At 36.2% G+C, this 16607-nt stretch overlaps 1 long non-coding RNA gene across 1 annotated transcript; it reads left to right on the top strand.

Moving 5' to 3' along the window:
* The first annotated feature begins 11373 nt into the window (after positions 1 to 11373).
* Positions 11374 to 14754, top strand: LOC113076058 (uncharacterized). Its single transcript, XR_003281096.1, has 4 exons — positions 11374 to 11773; positions 12856 to 12896; positions 12989 to 13103; positions 14451 to 14754. It is a non-coding gene; the product is annotated as an uncharacterized LOC113076058 (long non-coding RNA).
* Positions 14755 to 16607: the final 1853 nt, after the last annotated feature.

Below are 16607 nucleotides of genomic sequence, written 5' to 3'. Positions count from 1 at the left end.
GTCGTTTTTAATACTGCCCACGTGTGGACTTTTACACTCTAAAAAACGCTGGGTTGTTTTTTCAACCCAACTGCTGGGTTGAGGCCGTTGGATAGGACTTTGGGATGTTTTAACCCAAGTTTGGGTGGAAAATAACTATCTTTTTTAACCCAGCGGGGGTGGGTTGAGGACGCGGACGTGAAGGAGAGCACGCACGTCACGTCAAAATCGTACGTCTCCAGTGCGAGCAGCCGCCATTTTCTCATCGTGATAGAAGTGAGAAGCGAGTGAAAGACTATGGTAAGTAACGTTAAATATTCAAAATGTAAAGTTATATTTTATTGTTTACCCGGTTGTATGAAAGGCGGAAGGTTTTATGAAAGGCGGAAACAAACGAGCTTAACGTTATATCTAACGTTATATAAAAAAAAAACGGACGCGGTTTTCGCCTCGGACACGGAGGTCTTAACTGCCTCATGTAACGTTACTGAACGGAGGATGTACTTTTAATATAACGTCTGTGAATGTATTTTGTCATATTTACATAAGATTTTACATTATCTGTTCTCTTTGAGGCGTTAACAGACGGTTATGGTCACGGTTACGCTCATGTGAATTTGTCTTTTTTTTCGCGGTTAAACTGAATGTCTCCTAAAGGAAACGGCACTGTGTAGTAAAGACTAGCATAATTATTTTGAGGCTGTTGAAGTGGTAACTGTTAAAAGTATGTTTTACATGTAATGTTTCAGACTTGTCCAGCTCCTGTCTTCATTGTCCTCACGCTGAGAGTTAAAGACACAGAAGCTGTTTGTGTGAGGAGTCACAGACCTGTGTGAGGATGAGGAGGAGGTGTTCTTCTGAAGAGAGGGACAGACGGTTTAAGGAGAGTAAACTTCAGAATAACATCAAGTTATCTTTATTTTTACTAAGACTAAAATAATGTGTGTGTTTTTGTTAGATGTTGAAATCCAGAGACAAGATAACTTCATTCTTTTGAGACTGATGTAAGTTAAATTATTATTACTTTTTTTTTTTTTTTTAGAAAATTTATGTTTCTGTTGTGTCCTGCCTGTTAACTTCACATTTTGATGCAAAAACAGTGTGATTTTATATATGTATGTATGTATATGTTAATATTTTATTGAAACCATTGATGTCCCTCTTTGCAGAACTCAAACTAACTGGAGTTAAGGACACACAAGTCTGCTTGTGTGAGGAGGTGGTTTTCTCAGCTTCTTCTGAAGAGAGGGAAAGATCGTTTAAGGCAAGTAAACTTCATAATTTCATGTTATCAGTTGTTGTTTTTTTACTAAGAGTAAAATAATGTTTGTTTTTTGTTTTTGTAGATGTTAAAAGCAAGAGACATGGGAGATCATCATTCCCTTGAGATTTTATGTAAGTTATTTTTAGAAAATAAATTTTTCTGTTGTCTCCTGCCAGTTTACTTCACATTTTGATGCAACAACAGTGTGATTATGTGCTCATTTCATTAAGACCATTGATGTCTGTGTTTTTCATTGCAGAACTCAAACCAACTTTGGAGTTGTCTGATTTGGAGAGTCATTATTCTTGGTCTGCGCTCTTAGAGGTAAAGTTCACACAAAAAATCATTTACTTGCCCTCAAGTTATTCCAAACCTATAAGACTTTTGTCTGTCTTTACAACATAAATTAATATATTTTTAGTTTTCTCATAATATTTGTTAATCCATTTATAGTTTAGATAATCAGTATTTTCAAGCTTCATAAATATAGAGTTATTGTAGAAGTAAATTCTGATATTTATATATGAATACATCTTAAATTATATGATAGCAAACATGTATGTTCAAAATAAAATATTGGTCTCCCAGACCAGCAATGGAGGACACAAAAAGAGAATATTAAATATATTTATATGCTTTCCAAAAAATGAGCGGAGTTTGTATGAGTCTGGAAAAACATGGGGAGAGTAAATTATGAACATTTTAATTATTTGGTGAACTAACGGTTTGAAGAGCAGCCCTCCACGTACATGAACATTTGTGAGGTATGTGAATGTCATGACTGTTTTAATGTTTCAGTAAAGAAGCTTTCTGAAAGCGATATTTATTCAAACAATATCACCTGTCCTCACACTAGTGCTGCCATTATAGACTTCTGGAGCGCTGTGGTGGACTGAGACATTAAACAACCGCACAAAGTGTTGAAACTTTAAAACCGATTATTTACCTATCCTTACGGATGTGAATACACCTCTACCTGAAAATGGATAGTTTAATTAAATGTTTAATTTTTTCAAATTTGTTTCTCTTAGGCCACTGATGAAGAACAGGCGGTGACTGGGATGAATGCTGGTCAGAGAGGAGAATCTTCTTTCCCCTAAACAGCACTGGTTTTAAAGAAGGACGCTGCCCTGGATGATGTAGAAGATGTCAGATGCTGTGCTAATGGGGTTTCTTCATGATTACATCAGTTATGCTAAAGAGATCATGAAAATTCACCGTGATGCATGATCTGTATTCATGGACAATGAAACAAACTGTAAGTGTATAATTTGTAAAAAAAAAAAAAAAGTTAAATGCTTTTTCTGTGTTTAGTAGAAGAGTTTACACTCTGTCATTCATACACCTGCTCACATTCTTTCACACACACACACATGCGTCTGTTAAAGGTTATAATATCAAAGTTAATGTTGTGATTTATTTGTGTACTGTCATGCCAGAATAGTTGGAAAAAAAACTAACTAATTGTAAATTTATTGTATGTGTTTTCGTATATTTTTATACAATATATACAATTGAACAAAGTCCAATTTGATCTTAAGTTATATTCATCAAATGTTCAATGCTTTGTTTATGAACTCTGTAGCTGTTAATGCCATCCTTTTCTGCATTTCTTCGAACATGTTACTTTTTGACTTTTCTCTTGTTTTTAATAAATATTTTCCTTTTGGTAATTATTATTTGTGTGTAAAAGTGATATTTAAAATGAACAACATTTGTAGGTTTAATGCCTAGCTCAATTTGGGTTAATTTTAACGTAGAAATGCATTGTTTCCCCACATGGCTGCACTCTGCGAGTTCATTTTCTGCCAGCAGGAGGCGCTAAGAGCGGGAGAGGTAGGTTTCTCCGGTAACGGCTGCAGAGCTGTGCTGAGCTCACAAACGCTGCCTTATCAAGCATATGCGAAATGATATCGAACATTTTCTAAATACAGTAGTTTTCCTTCTGAAATACAGTGATAAAAAAAACACCCGCTCTGTTTTTTTAAACCCTGCAATATAGTCATTTTAAACCATAAAAAAGGCAACCCAGCAGGCTGGGTTAAATATGATAACCCAACTGGTTGGGTTAAAACAACCCAGCGCTGGGTTCGTCCCTTTTTGACCCAGCGCTGGGTTGTCAAAATAACCCAAATTGGGTTGTTTTCAACCCAGCAGTTTTTAGAGTGTACTCTTTGGCCTGAAGTTACCAAACAGGTGTTCCACCCATTCAGATGAAGAACATAAGATGGTATAAAGACTTTAGAAATATGAATTATGAAAGGTGATTGATAACAGCTGGACTGTGGGTATCATGGTAAAGAGTGGAAAAATGTAGCAGTTTAAAACTGATTAAAATGTATTTTTTTCAGAAAACAATTAGTAATGAAAAGTCATTTGTGGTTGGAAATCATAAAACTCGTCGGCTTAAAAGTTATGCCAAGGTTTCAAGATCCATTTCACTTATGGTCCTGGACCAAAGTCAGGATTGTCTTAGGATAATTCTTCATTGCAAAGCAGGCTTCATTTTGGCCAGAAAAACTGCCCTCCAGAGTTCAATTCATTCCCCCTCAATAAATGTCATAATGTAACACACAATGCAATGAACCTCATGAGCCACACATGATCATCACATACATGTTCTGAATGGGATATTGATCGGCACTTTTAGGCTGCGGTCCAGTGGTAATACTGTATCTGATGGAGAAATCATCCCCCTGTCTTTAATAAAACAGAGAGAAACCTAATGAGGCTCAGATGAAGGCACAGATGGTCTTTGCAGATGTTTGATTACTGTCTGGAAAAAGAAAAGCAGCCCAGTCCAGAGAGCATCAGTGAAATTGCTCTTTTTTTCTCCTTTTCTCTCACTTTTAACTGGGGTCAAATTGTATACAAACAAACACTCACAAACTTTTAAGGACACTCATATTCTTCACTGAGACTTTGCTGGTCCAGAGAACTTCACTGCTGGTTGCTTGAGGAATGTTAAAGCGTTTTGTACTGAATTGCTTTATTAAATTTATGAGACTGGTGTTTTTAATAAATGGAATGTATGATACAGGGAGAGAATGAGAGTTGTTTTATCAGAGAAGGACTGTGTGTCAGTGATGCTGTGATACTGTGTGTTAAATTGATGGAAGTTACATTGCATTTTCATGAAATATTTCCTTTTTTAAACTAAATGGCCAGAGGTGGCATCTTAGCCTCTGCCTCATCCTGCCTCTTATTCTTCCAAATCTGCCTTGTATTCAAACTGGAATAGTTTTGGTGTTGAAATGTAAACAGAAGCAGCAGTGGGAGTGCGGATATTTTGAAACTGTATTCCATTATTTCCATTAGTATTTTCTTTCAGGGAAAACTTCTGTCACTGTCAATTTCGCACAGCGATCGGCCAATGTTCCGTCATTGCCTCTCTAACATCATTATAGCACTTCTGTTTATGGCTTAATGCAATTTGGATGCAGTATATCTGCGGTGGGTCTGTCTGTGCGTGCCTTCAGAAGGGTTAGAGGGGATGTAAAAAAAGGGCTTATTTTAGTTTCAAATGTGTATCTATTCACATATGGTCCTTGTTTTCTCCCATATTCCCCAAGATCTCACCGGTGACCTTTGACATTGCTCCCTAAGACTGACATGATTTTGGCTGCCTCATTCTGGGTTCGGTTTGACCCCCTTGGACCTCAAAGTTCAGGGGTCACAGTTGCAGAGCAGCAAATTAACCTAATGCGTCAAACTTTGTGTAACACCATGTTCAAGTGAGGCTTTTGGGTAAAAATATTTCGCTATATGGCTGCTTAAAAATCTTTTACAATAATTTTATATTTTTTTGTTTCCTCTTTCATTCTTTCTCAGCTTCTGGATGCATTATGAAGTCTTGCATTAGTAACTTTTATTTTGTCCTCTCTCGTTTGTTTTCGACAATTCACTTTCTTTCCGAATTCTTTCGTCCTCTTTCCTCTCCTGCCTTGCCGTCTCTTACTCAAACCCCCCTTTTCTCCTTTTCCGTCTTGTTTAAAGACGTTTCAGTTCAGCTGTCACAAATTATGTTCGCCTGCCCAGCTGTCAAAACAGGGTTGTGTTTTTCTCTTTGCACCCGATATACTACCAAAGAGAGAGAATGGGAGATGGGGGGTATATGGGGGGTCAAAGAAAGAGAAAGAGAGAGAGAGATAGAGAGAGGAAAGGAGGGGGCTTTAATGTTCATGTTTGGACACAAGCAATTATCTCTAATTATTGTTTTTCTTTTCAGTTTCCCTGTCCTGATGGAGGTCCCAGCCAGACCAACAAGCAGTAATCCGGCCTCATTGAAGAGGCCCAGTGGGCCCCATGGTGCAGCTCGTCCGTGGGACTCTCAGGCTTTCATCTCAATGTGAGTCTGGAGTTGATTCAAACACAGAGTGATGGGTGAATTAACCCCAAAGCCCTGGCTTTCAATGGGTTCAGCTAAAAGATTATATGTGTTGATGGCAGGCCTTTTATATGTTCTGGGCTTTAAAAGAAATGTCTGCTAGATTCTCAATGCGGTTTCAGTCGGTTAGCCACCCTCAAGCTTTCATTTCTGCCCATCTCTCTTTCTTCTTCTCTCGTCTCCCACCATCCTCTGTACAATGTAAATCTGATTAATGTGTTTAGATGCATGTTGTACTTACAGCAAATATATAAAATTGATATTTAAGACTTAGCTCATGGGTTTGATCTCTCTCTCTCTCTCCGTCACACTCTCTTCCTGTTAATGTTTCACTGAACAGTTTAACACTGCAGTGTTTTTGGCACAGATGTGTTTTTATTGTCATCATGTAGCCTTATTAAAATAGCCTCTGTTGAAATGTGCTATCTGAGCCCGTCGCTCTCCTTATAATGAAGAATGGCAGACATGCTGGGTGTGAGAATGTGTCTTGTTGGGGGCAGATTTGAGAGTCTAGTTGTAATGTTGTGAAAGACACAAGAGACGGAGAGTGTGTGTTAGTAAGGCTCCAGTAAAGCAGCTGCCTTGAGCACAGCGACATGACCACCTGTGAGCTGCGCTAAAGATGCCACCCCGATTCCACACGCACAGACACAGCAGTGTATGTGCTCATTGTCTTGATGAAATTTGTTGCACTAAATGACTTTTTCTCTATCAGACTTTCTTCATCAGGATCTATAGAGATTAGCTCCCCTAAATTAAAAGGGACGATCTGTGTATGTCACTAGCTGCTCCAATCACTCCCAGCCGTAAGCAGGACGACCTCTCACCCGTGACCCCTCGCCCTTTCTCTGTCTGCATGAGCACACAGTTTAGAGATTACAGCAGCTCAGACTCTTGCTCTTTTGTTGTGTGTATGAGTCTGTGTACGTATGCAGATAGAATGAGGCTTAGGCTTCTCTTGTGATGCTGTCATTGGCTGTTTAAGTCAACCAGTCCCTCTTAATGGCCTCGTTTTATTCTTTAGATTGTCTGTAAGGAATCCTCAGTTTTTCTAAAAACAATCCACAGGCAGTTAAAGCATTTTTGAAGGTCAAAAGTTTTTTTTTTTTTTTATTGTTGTTGTTTTTGGGAAAGTCTCTTATGTTTGCCAAGGCTGTATTTAACTTATAAAGTAAAACAGTAGCCAACTATTGTAAAATTGATTGCAGTTTAAAAGTAACTGTTTTCTATATATTTATAAAATGCACTTTATGCTTTTAATATTTAATATTTTGGTGATTATTCTTCTTCTTATTTTTTTTTCAGGAACCATGAGATATATTTATTTCCAGCATTAATTCAAAAGCTTTTATCAAAACAACATTTATTTGAAATAGTAATTATTTGTATTAATGTCTTACTGTCACTTTTGCTCAACTTAATGTATCCTTGATAAATAATATAATAAAATATTAACTACACCCTACACTTACATGGAAAATAGGTTACATTAATATACAGTTTTCTATATATTATTATTTTTTTAATAAATTTAATTTCATATTCGAGATCCAAATGTATTCATTCACAGTTTTTTAAACCTAGCAAAGACAGGACTTGGGGGTGCGATCACATCCAAATAAGCTCTAAAGCCTGGCAATTTGAAGACATCCTTGTCTAGAACTATTTAATAACTGTGTCTCTGTTACAATATGTTACATTAAAAAATGTAACAGTCAGTTTGCTCATGGTCAGCAGGGCTCAACCTACTTGACCTTAAGCAAACTGACTATTACATTTTCTGCTTGCCATAATTTATCATACTTTTTAGAGCACTTATGGGTATTCTTAGCTGTTAAATCCCACCAACATGTTATTTGAATAAATGCATTCATTTGAAAAAACTTTTTAAAAAAAAGATATTTTTATAATACTTGTTAGACTACCAGATAATATTTTTTCTATAGTATTTCAGAGATGTTCTCTCTCTAAAAAAGACAAACATCATTCCAAAACATGTTACCAGTTCTGAACTTTTCTTGTACCTTAATTTTTTCAATAGATGATTTTATGTATTATGAATACTTTTCTTTAGGCCTAATCTGTGAATGGGTCATAATAATGAGCATTGTGAGTTTGTTTATATAAAATGCTCCCTTGGGAAGCCTATCTCTCTGCTAAATCTTTATTTCAGATTCACCGGAAGCATTTTAAGATATTTTAGACAAGGGAGTCCTTTCCTTGCTCTGTCTTCCTGTCTCTTTCTCTCTTGCATACACACACACACCGACAGTTTGATATTCTAGTGAGGTTTACGTCACAGAGTGAAGAGTGTGAGTCTGCTGTCCACTCTAGCTCTTACAGCAAAGCCCTGCGTGTTTCTGAAAGGGGTAAAGGAAAAACATAGAGGTCTGTGTAATTTGGTGACATGGGAGGCCCCTGGCGTTCTGTTATCTGAAGACCACCCATCCGAGTCTTGCTTGGACAAACAGAAGAGCTGACGGGTGTAATACGTAGCAGATGGAGAGAAAAGGAGAGAGAGTGAGCAGGAGTCACTGGGAGTGAGCGAGAGAGAGAGACATCAGAATAGATCCACTATGGTGGTGGTCATTTGGTCATCCTGGTCTCCCATTAGCCACCTGGGCTCAGAGTGTTTAGTCAGCCTAGACTGCGGCTTGGGTTACATTTACACTGCTTTGAAAGAGTTCGCCTGTTCTCTCTCACACACGCACACGTTCTCCTTCTCTCTTCCTTTCTATATTTTGACATATATTTGAACTCATATACAGATAAGTATATTTACAAGTGTAAATTGTGGTGCATCTGAGATGGGATCAGGAGAATGAAGGCAGTAGAAGTGTGTAGATTGTCAATGTCACAAATACAAAAGGTATTTGCTGTCATGGACGCATCCTACATTAACAGGAAGAAAAGAACAGATATTGCGTCTGTTAAAGATAAAGACTTGTGTCTTTTTTATAGCAGTTTATAGCAGTTTTATAGCAGTTTATAGCAGTTTAAGGCAAACAAATCAAGCAAGTTTAGTAGATCCATCCCTTTGGTCTGCAAAGCAGATGTTCCAGGATATCAGATTCTTTTTGTTTCTCTTCTCTTTTTTATGAATTTACTTTGTTTAGGTTTACCTCTAGATACTTTCTGGCTACACTTTTTATGTTTGTACATACAATACTGTTCAATATATTTGGGGAGGGTAAGAGTGATTCATTTTTTTTTTAATTTGCACATTATTAAACATTTCTGCCCATTTCCATTATCAGGAACTGAGTGAAAGTAGTCTGGGATAGCCATGCCACACACTGAGGCTGTATTAAACCTCATTTGACTGGCTGAATGCAATAATCAATTAAGTACAGTGCAAATTTTCTGATAGTGATAAGAACATGGTTATTCAATTGTTTGCTCACAATGCCTTAGTTTTCATTGCTGTTTGTTTGCTGGATAGTCACAATAAAAGTACAAGCACTGGGAATCAATTTGCTCAACCAAGCCTCTGAGAAATATATAATGGTACATGGAAACATTAAACGGTGTAATACGCTGAAAATAATACAGGTGAAGTGTTCTGATAGAGAGAACAGAAAGGCAACAAACTAACTATAATCATCTTGCCCACAATGGAAAGATTCACACACCACACAAAATCCAACTCTTAATTATTATTTTTTTTATTATTGTAAACCAATCTTATATTTTTAATTGATGTAAGTAGGTTCGTGTCCTTCTTCTTCTTTTTTTTTTTTTTTTTTGCCTGACTCCGCTTCTCTCCACCTCGTTTCTGAGCTCTGTTTTTTTACTTCTCTGGGGTTTTCCAGTTGTTCATAAAGGAACCCTGCTGGTTTCCGTAATGGGAGAAGCTGGTCTTTGATGGTCTTGGCTTCATTCTAAACACTGCAACTGTGGTTGCTCTAAGTATTTCCTCAGGTAAAATGTAGTTCACTGCCCATCATAAAACTGTTTTAAAATTACCAGTCTGAACTGTAAACTGTAAGACTATAAACAATAATTGCTTCACAAACACAAGCTAAAATAAAAGAACAGTCTGAAAGGAAGTAAAGTCTCTTCAAACAGCCCTGCTGGCCAGCCCTGGCAATCTTAAAGGGGAACAGTTTGTTTGGCTGGTCAGCACATACTTGTAAACTTAAACTTGAGGATTGTTTGGAAAAATAAAGATTTAAAGACCAGAATCGTGAATGCATGAATGTCTGTGACATGATGAGGTCTGATATCCCAGGATATCTGCCATAATGTCATTATTATTTAAGTGCTATATTATTATTATTATTATTATTATTATTATTAATAGTAGTAGTAGTAGTAGTATTAGTTTTATTATTATTGTTGTTGTATTATTTAATTTTTTGACTAATGCAGTGCTGACTGAAGATTAAGAATTTGTCTTAATTGTTTATTGTGACAGTGAAAATACTTTGCTGTTTCACACGATAAATCAGAGCTTGGCAAAGCAGGGCTGTAGAGTTATGGAGACTGAAGGACCAACAGCACAGAAGCATGCTCAGCACCTCGTAAACTGATGAAAGACTCATCTTCACTAAACAACAGGAGCAAATAAACATATGTAACACACATTTTTCTCATCCCTTACTAGATGTCTGTGCCTTAACCTGTCAACACTTGTCGTCTTTGCTTTTAATTAAAACTGCAAAGCCCTGAAGAGCTCCTGAATATATTCCTTATTATATAATTATGTTTAAGTTAGATATTAATTTGAGTTGTTTTTGGTGATGAGACAATTTACCCAGTAATTACATGTATATATATATATATATATATATATATATATATATATATATATATATATATATATATATATATATATATATATATAAATATTCTAAAAGGGAAACCTAAAAGAGGAGAATGAACCTTTTCTTACCCTGACACCTGTGATGACCACAGCTTTTGTGCTTCAGGGTCCATCCAAGGGAAATGAGGGTAATTTCTGCTACAGCTCATTACAAATGTGTGTTGGAAGTGAGAGAGTCCCCACACTTTCTCATTCAACACCTATAGCCTAGTGACATATTCTGACATTTAAATGCTTTCTCTCCCATCTATTAAACATATTAACCTTGCTTGTAATCAAGACAAACCTCGATACCTTGTCATGATAAAGCAGCAATCAATAATTGTATTCGAGATATTACATATAAAATGATTATAGTTAACGGATGTCCATCATCATTATCTAATATGATATTTGCATTGCTCTAGTTAAGGCATCAAACTCTGAAGTCGCAAACGGCTGAATTTAAACTCCAAAGCGCAAACCTGACAAATAAAGTCAAATACAAGACCATTGGTTTATAACGGGACCCAGCTCAGCTGATGCGTATCAGCCACAGGTTTTGTGAAGAGATAGCCTACACTGTAAAAAACAACTGTAATTTTACGGAATTTTACTGTTTTATTTTACAGTTTTTTCCACGTAATTTTGAAATACAGTTTAAAATTGTAAAATTACAGAAAGAGACTGTAAATTTACATATCTTATGTAAAATCACATGAAAAACATGTCAATGTGCATAACGTCCCAAAAATATTTTTGAAGATTTATTTCACATAATGCGCTATATTTATATGTAGTATGTGCAGTATGTGTGTGTGTACGTGTGTGTGTGGCATTAATAATATAATGCCATATTTTTTAATAGATTAAAAATATAAATAACAACTGTACAAAAGTTAACGTTCATTATTATTATTATTACTATTGATATAATATGTTGTATATGTAGCCTACATTGCGTGTTTGCATAAAAGAGCAGGTTAATCCTTTTTTGAACAGGTTTGTTGAAAAATCCTTCTCGAAAGAATCGTATTTCCAAAGTACTGTCAACTGACCACATCTTCTTCCGCTTGTCAAAATAGTTCTGCTCAGTTTGGTGTTTTATTACGGATTTATTCTCATAGTACCGTTTCATAATTTGATATAATAATATAATAATATGCTGATATTAAAATTAAAAAAAATAAAAAATGTAATATTCGAACTGAAGGAATTCCCGCCCTAGCGCAAGGACACATTCTCCTCCAAGCACGCAGTGGAGCTGCTGCGCGCGCAGAAGGAATAACTCGACCTTCAGTTTCACGGTCAATCTTCAATCTGAGGCGAAAATAAGCAGGTAAAGTTCACGTTTTCTCATTTTGGTCATTACTAAATGCTATTTCTACTATATATGAGTTCTAAAATTTAGAATGTTTACCTTTTTGAATCGTTAAACCAGTATTTCAAACTTCGGCGCTGACCAGTGCCGTTAGTCGTTAAGTGTGGGTAACGTTAACTTCTAATGTTATTTTGTCCCTGAGGGAAAAACAGGCTTACTTTAAGGAAAGTCGTTAGCTGGTTGTCTACGATACTGTTATTAAATATTATTATCATTTGTGGTTTAAGAACTCATAAATTTAACAGTTAGCTCAGTTAATGTTAAGTTCGAATATGTAGATGTTGCCAACTTTACCGAACTTCGACGCATAATGCAGTGTTTTTAATCAGTTTTGATATACATAATAGTAGGCGTCGTCTAAAAGCAAAAAAAAAAAAAAAAATCATATTTTTCGAGGCGAGATTGGATGAAAATTCTGAATTTAGAAACAGACTCATTAGGACCAGCGCTTAAAGTGACGCGCGATTTGAAACGTTATGTTCGTCTGCATTTCTCCCTCTTCAAGCACTGGTTATTACGCTTGTATAATGAAATTCACTTAACTACTTTAATTTGTCTGCATGTTTTACTCTTTTACTTCCAGATATAGTCTTATTGAGGGTCTGAAATATCGTTACAGTCAGTATTTAATCACTTTTTAATAAATTATTTCTGTTGGTTACCCTTTATATCTGTCTATCGGTTAAGCAAATATTTAAAATATTAAAAGTGTTTCAAAAAGCTGGTGAAACCATTGACCAGTTAAAATTGTGAATGAAAAAACAATGTCTGCAGTGTGTCATCTGAGAATTCATATAACCTTGTAATCTTGTAATCTACGCCTAGGGAAAAAAGTTTCACAACTTCTGTTTTAATCACCCTTCTATAATTAAAGACTGTTATAGCTTATAGGGATTATTGATAGACTCACTGATAGGGATGAACAGGTGGCGCAGATAAGGTTCAGAACCATAGATATAAAACATTTATCAATATATTTCTTTGTATTTTTGTAGATTTCCTTAAAATTTCACATTTACATGCTTTTTTTCTCCTTACAGATAAGTTCAGTGAGTGCTAAAACCATGGTCAACATGAAAGGGTGAGTTGCAAAATGCAAAGATGTTCACATATTACACTTGTAATAGTTGTGGTGTTTATGGTTTATGAACTTTATGTTTTCTGTTCACCCAGTCATAGTTAACGACCACATCACCATCTTCTGCAACGCTCTGATGTTTGCTTCATACAACTGCTTGAACATTTCATACCCAGGAAACCAAGGAGAAACGCAAGAGATTGTGCAAAGGTAAAAACACACACTCATACACTCACTCTCACACATATCACACTCACACGTGTGTTCTCACACACACTCACACTTTTTCAACACACACTGAATTACGCATCCTTACATACACTCACTCTAACACACACACTTTCACACACAGTCACACACGCACCCACACACAGTCACACATGCCTACTCACACACACAGACACTCACATACACGCAGTCACACACACACATCCTCACACTCACATACACATTCTCTCACATGCATTCTCACACACACACTCAATGTCACATATGCATCCTCACACTCTCACATATACACACGGTCACACACACATCCTCAAACTGACACACTCTCACATACACACACTCACAAATGCATCTTCACACTCGCACACTGACGTCCACATTTGCACACATGCATCCTCACACACACACACACACACACACACACTCACTCTCTCAAATGCATCCTCACACTTACATACTCTCAGATACACACACTCTCAGAAACGTTTCCTCACTCATACACACACTCTCACACGCATCATCACACACACAGTTACACAGTTTCACATACTCTAACAAATGCATCCTTACACTCACACACTCTCACACACGCATCCTCACACACACTCTCACACACATTCTAATACAAACATCCACACACTCTAACATAGACAGTTACACATGCAACCTCACACACATTCTCTCTCTCACACACACACACTCTCACACGCATCTTCACACACAGTTATACACTTTCACATATTCTTACAAATGCATCCTTACACTCACACACTCTCACACACGCATCCTCTCACACACACTTCCTTATACAAACATCCAAACATTCTCACATAGACAGTCACACACACACTAACATACTCTCACACGCATCCCCACACAACCTTCTAGGGCTGCATAATTAATCACATGCGTTTTTCAGGCGTGTCTCGTCATTAAAGTCGGTCCTGTGATTAGTAGTAAATATCCATCACCTGTTTTCAAATTAAGCAACATTTAATAAACAGAGCTGTAGTTCACTGACAAGCTATGCAGTATCCTGTTCATAATCTAATGCGATTCATCTGCAAATGCATCTGACAACTGCATGTGGTTAATTGTGCAGCCCTACATGCATCCTCACACTCTCATCCTCACACAACACACTCTCTTACATTGTCACAACCTTCTTAGTCTGCCTCACACACAACTACCTCTCACATACTTCTTCACAACATCCACCACAAGCATGCCCTTTACAAGTTCTTATTGTTCTGCTTTTATTTTAAATATATTCACAGCATATGGTACAGTCCATGTTTTATTACTAAATATGTTTTTTTTACTCAACAGATTCCTTTTTAAGATGAACCCCGAGAAGGGATCGAAAGTGGAGAAGACCACATCGAGAAAGAAATCAGCAGTCAGTCCAAAGGTTCTTTCACTGATTAACAAGATTGCAGACTTTGAAAGGATGGAGTAAAACTTGGAGTGTCAGATCTTCCTACATTGCCTAGCAGAAATTCTTGACAGTGTCAAAGACTTAAAATACTTGCTGATTATTTGCTTTCATGGTTGATTTTTTTTTTTTTTAATGCATCATCTGTTGTCAAGATGAATTAATCTGTTCACAGGTGGTTCAGTTTTAAGGACAAATTAATTCTTATTTTTTATTTGTTTACCAATTTGCTATATTGTTGCAGTTTTGAACAATTCTTTTGTGTGTTGTTGCAGTTATTAAATATATATATATATATATATATATATATATATATATATATATATATATATATATATATATATATATATATATATTATATACTGTTGCAGTTATGAAAAAAAACTGAATTGTATGTGGTTGCAGTTGTGATCTAATTTAAACTTTTGGGCTTATTTTTTTATTGGAATATTGTTGCAGTTTAGCTATAATCTCTATACTGGTATATTGTTGCAGTTTTGTACAAAGAATATTAGTAAATTGCAGTCCTGAACAAACTATTTGTATATTCTTGCAGATTGGTCAATAAATTATTAAAACACATTTTTGCACTTACGGCTGATTATTTGAATTAAAGCAGTGTTCAAACTTTATGATAATTTAATGGTTTTTTTCTTATTAACTTTCCACAATATTTATGTAAAACATCTTATCAAACATTAAAAGCTGAAGAAAATACAGAAAATATGTAAAATTACAGCAAAAAACTGTATTTTTGAATTACGGAAAATTACTGTTACTTAATGTGCACGTTATTTAACGGTAATTTTCCGGCACCCCAGCTGCCGGAATTTTACCGTTTTTTTACGGGATTTTTTTTTACAGTGTATCAACCAAACAATTCTGTTAAAATAAGACATTTCATTCATTTGGCTTGGTAATTGCGTAATTATTATTTATATAGTTTTTACGTGGTGAATGTGTATGCAGCACAGGCACATAATACATGCTGGGTATTTTTATCTTTTATATGCAACCACAGGCGTAACTATCGGTAAGCAGGGTAAGCGGTTGCTTACGGGCCCGGACCAATCAGGGGCCCGCCCGCGTTACTGGAAGATTTTGATTGACAGCCGGGTCCCCCTATCGCATTTGACTACTTTTAGTTTGATCGCATTTAATTTTTTGAGAATTGATTTGAATAAACAATGACAACAGCATATTTCACTGAAAATTAAATAAATGTTTGAAACGAACAATGATGAATTTGGTGTAATTTGTTTCTAATTGGAACTGGGGAATCACCGGGTGAACATGGCATTGCGTGCAAAACAGTAAAAAACACTGATCTTGAGACAGACATGGAGTCGTCAAATTATAAACACAAACGTGGTTTGCACTGCTTTCATGATTTTTTTGACCATCCCAGTGACAGTGGCCTCTGCAGAGCGTTCTTTTTCAAAACTAAAACTGATAAAAAGCTATCTCAGGAGCTCAATGGGACAGAGTCGTCTCTCTGGACTTGCCATACTGTCAACTGAGAATTCCCGTGCGCGCAATCTGGACCTTAAGGATATGATCGACAACTTCGCACAGAGGAAAGCCCGGAAAATGCAGCTATAATGTAAGTGAGCATCTTTTTTATGTATTTGGACCTATGCCTATGTGTATATAGCAGTGACAGTAAGAGTAACAATGTCCGCAGACACCAGCAGTTTTATTTTTATTTTATTTTATTTATTTTTTTTATGCGCGTAGCGTCATCACGTGTTGTAGTAGGGGGTCCCGCCTTGATAATCCTGCTTAAGGGCCCGGTGTTGGCTCGTTACGCCACTGTATGCAACATTTCAGAAGTGTTACATAGGAGCGTTTAACAAGATGTTAAATGGACTGAAACAGATTTTGTCAAAAACAAGCCCACTCATATCTCTTAAATATAAACAATGGGTATAATAACTCACATCAACATTAATTTACATATATTTATATTTTGGCAATGCGTAAAAGATAACAGAACTGTATTTACAGATGGCTTTATGTGACGTCGCGATAATTTCGACTACACATAAGCC

The sequence above is a fragment of the Carassius auratus genome, chromosome 5 (genome assembly GCF_003368295.1).
Source record: "Carassius auratus strain Wakin chromosome 5, ASM336829v1, whole genome shotgun sequence".
NCBI classification, from domain to species: domain Eukaryota; kingdom Metazoa; phylum Chordata; class Actinopteri; order Cypriniformes; family Cyprinidae; genus Carassius; species Carassius auratus.
This window is presented reverse-complemented; position numbering and strand designations above follow the sequence as displayed.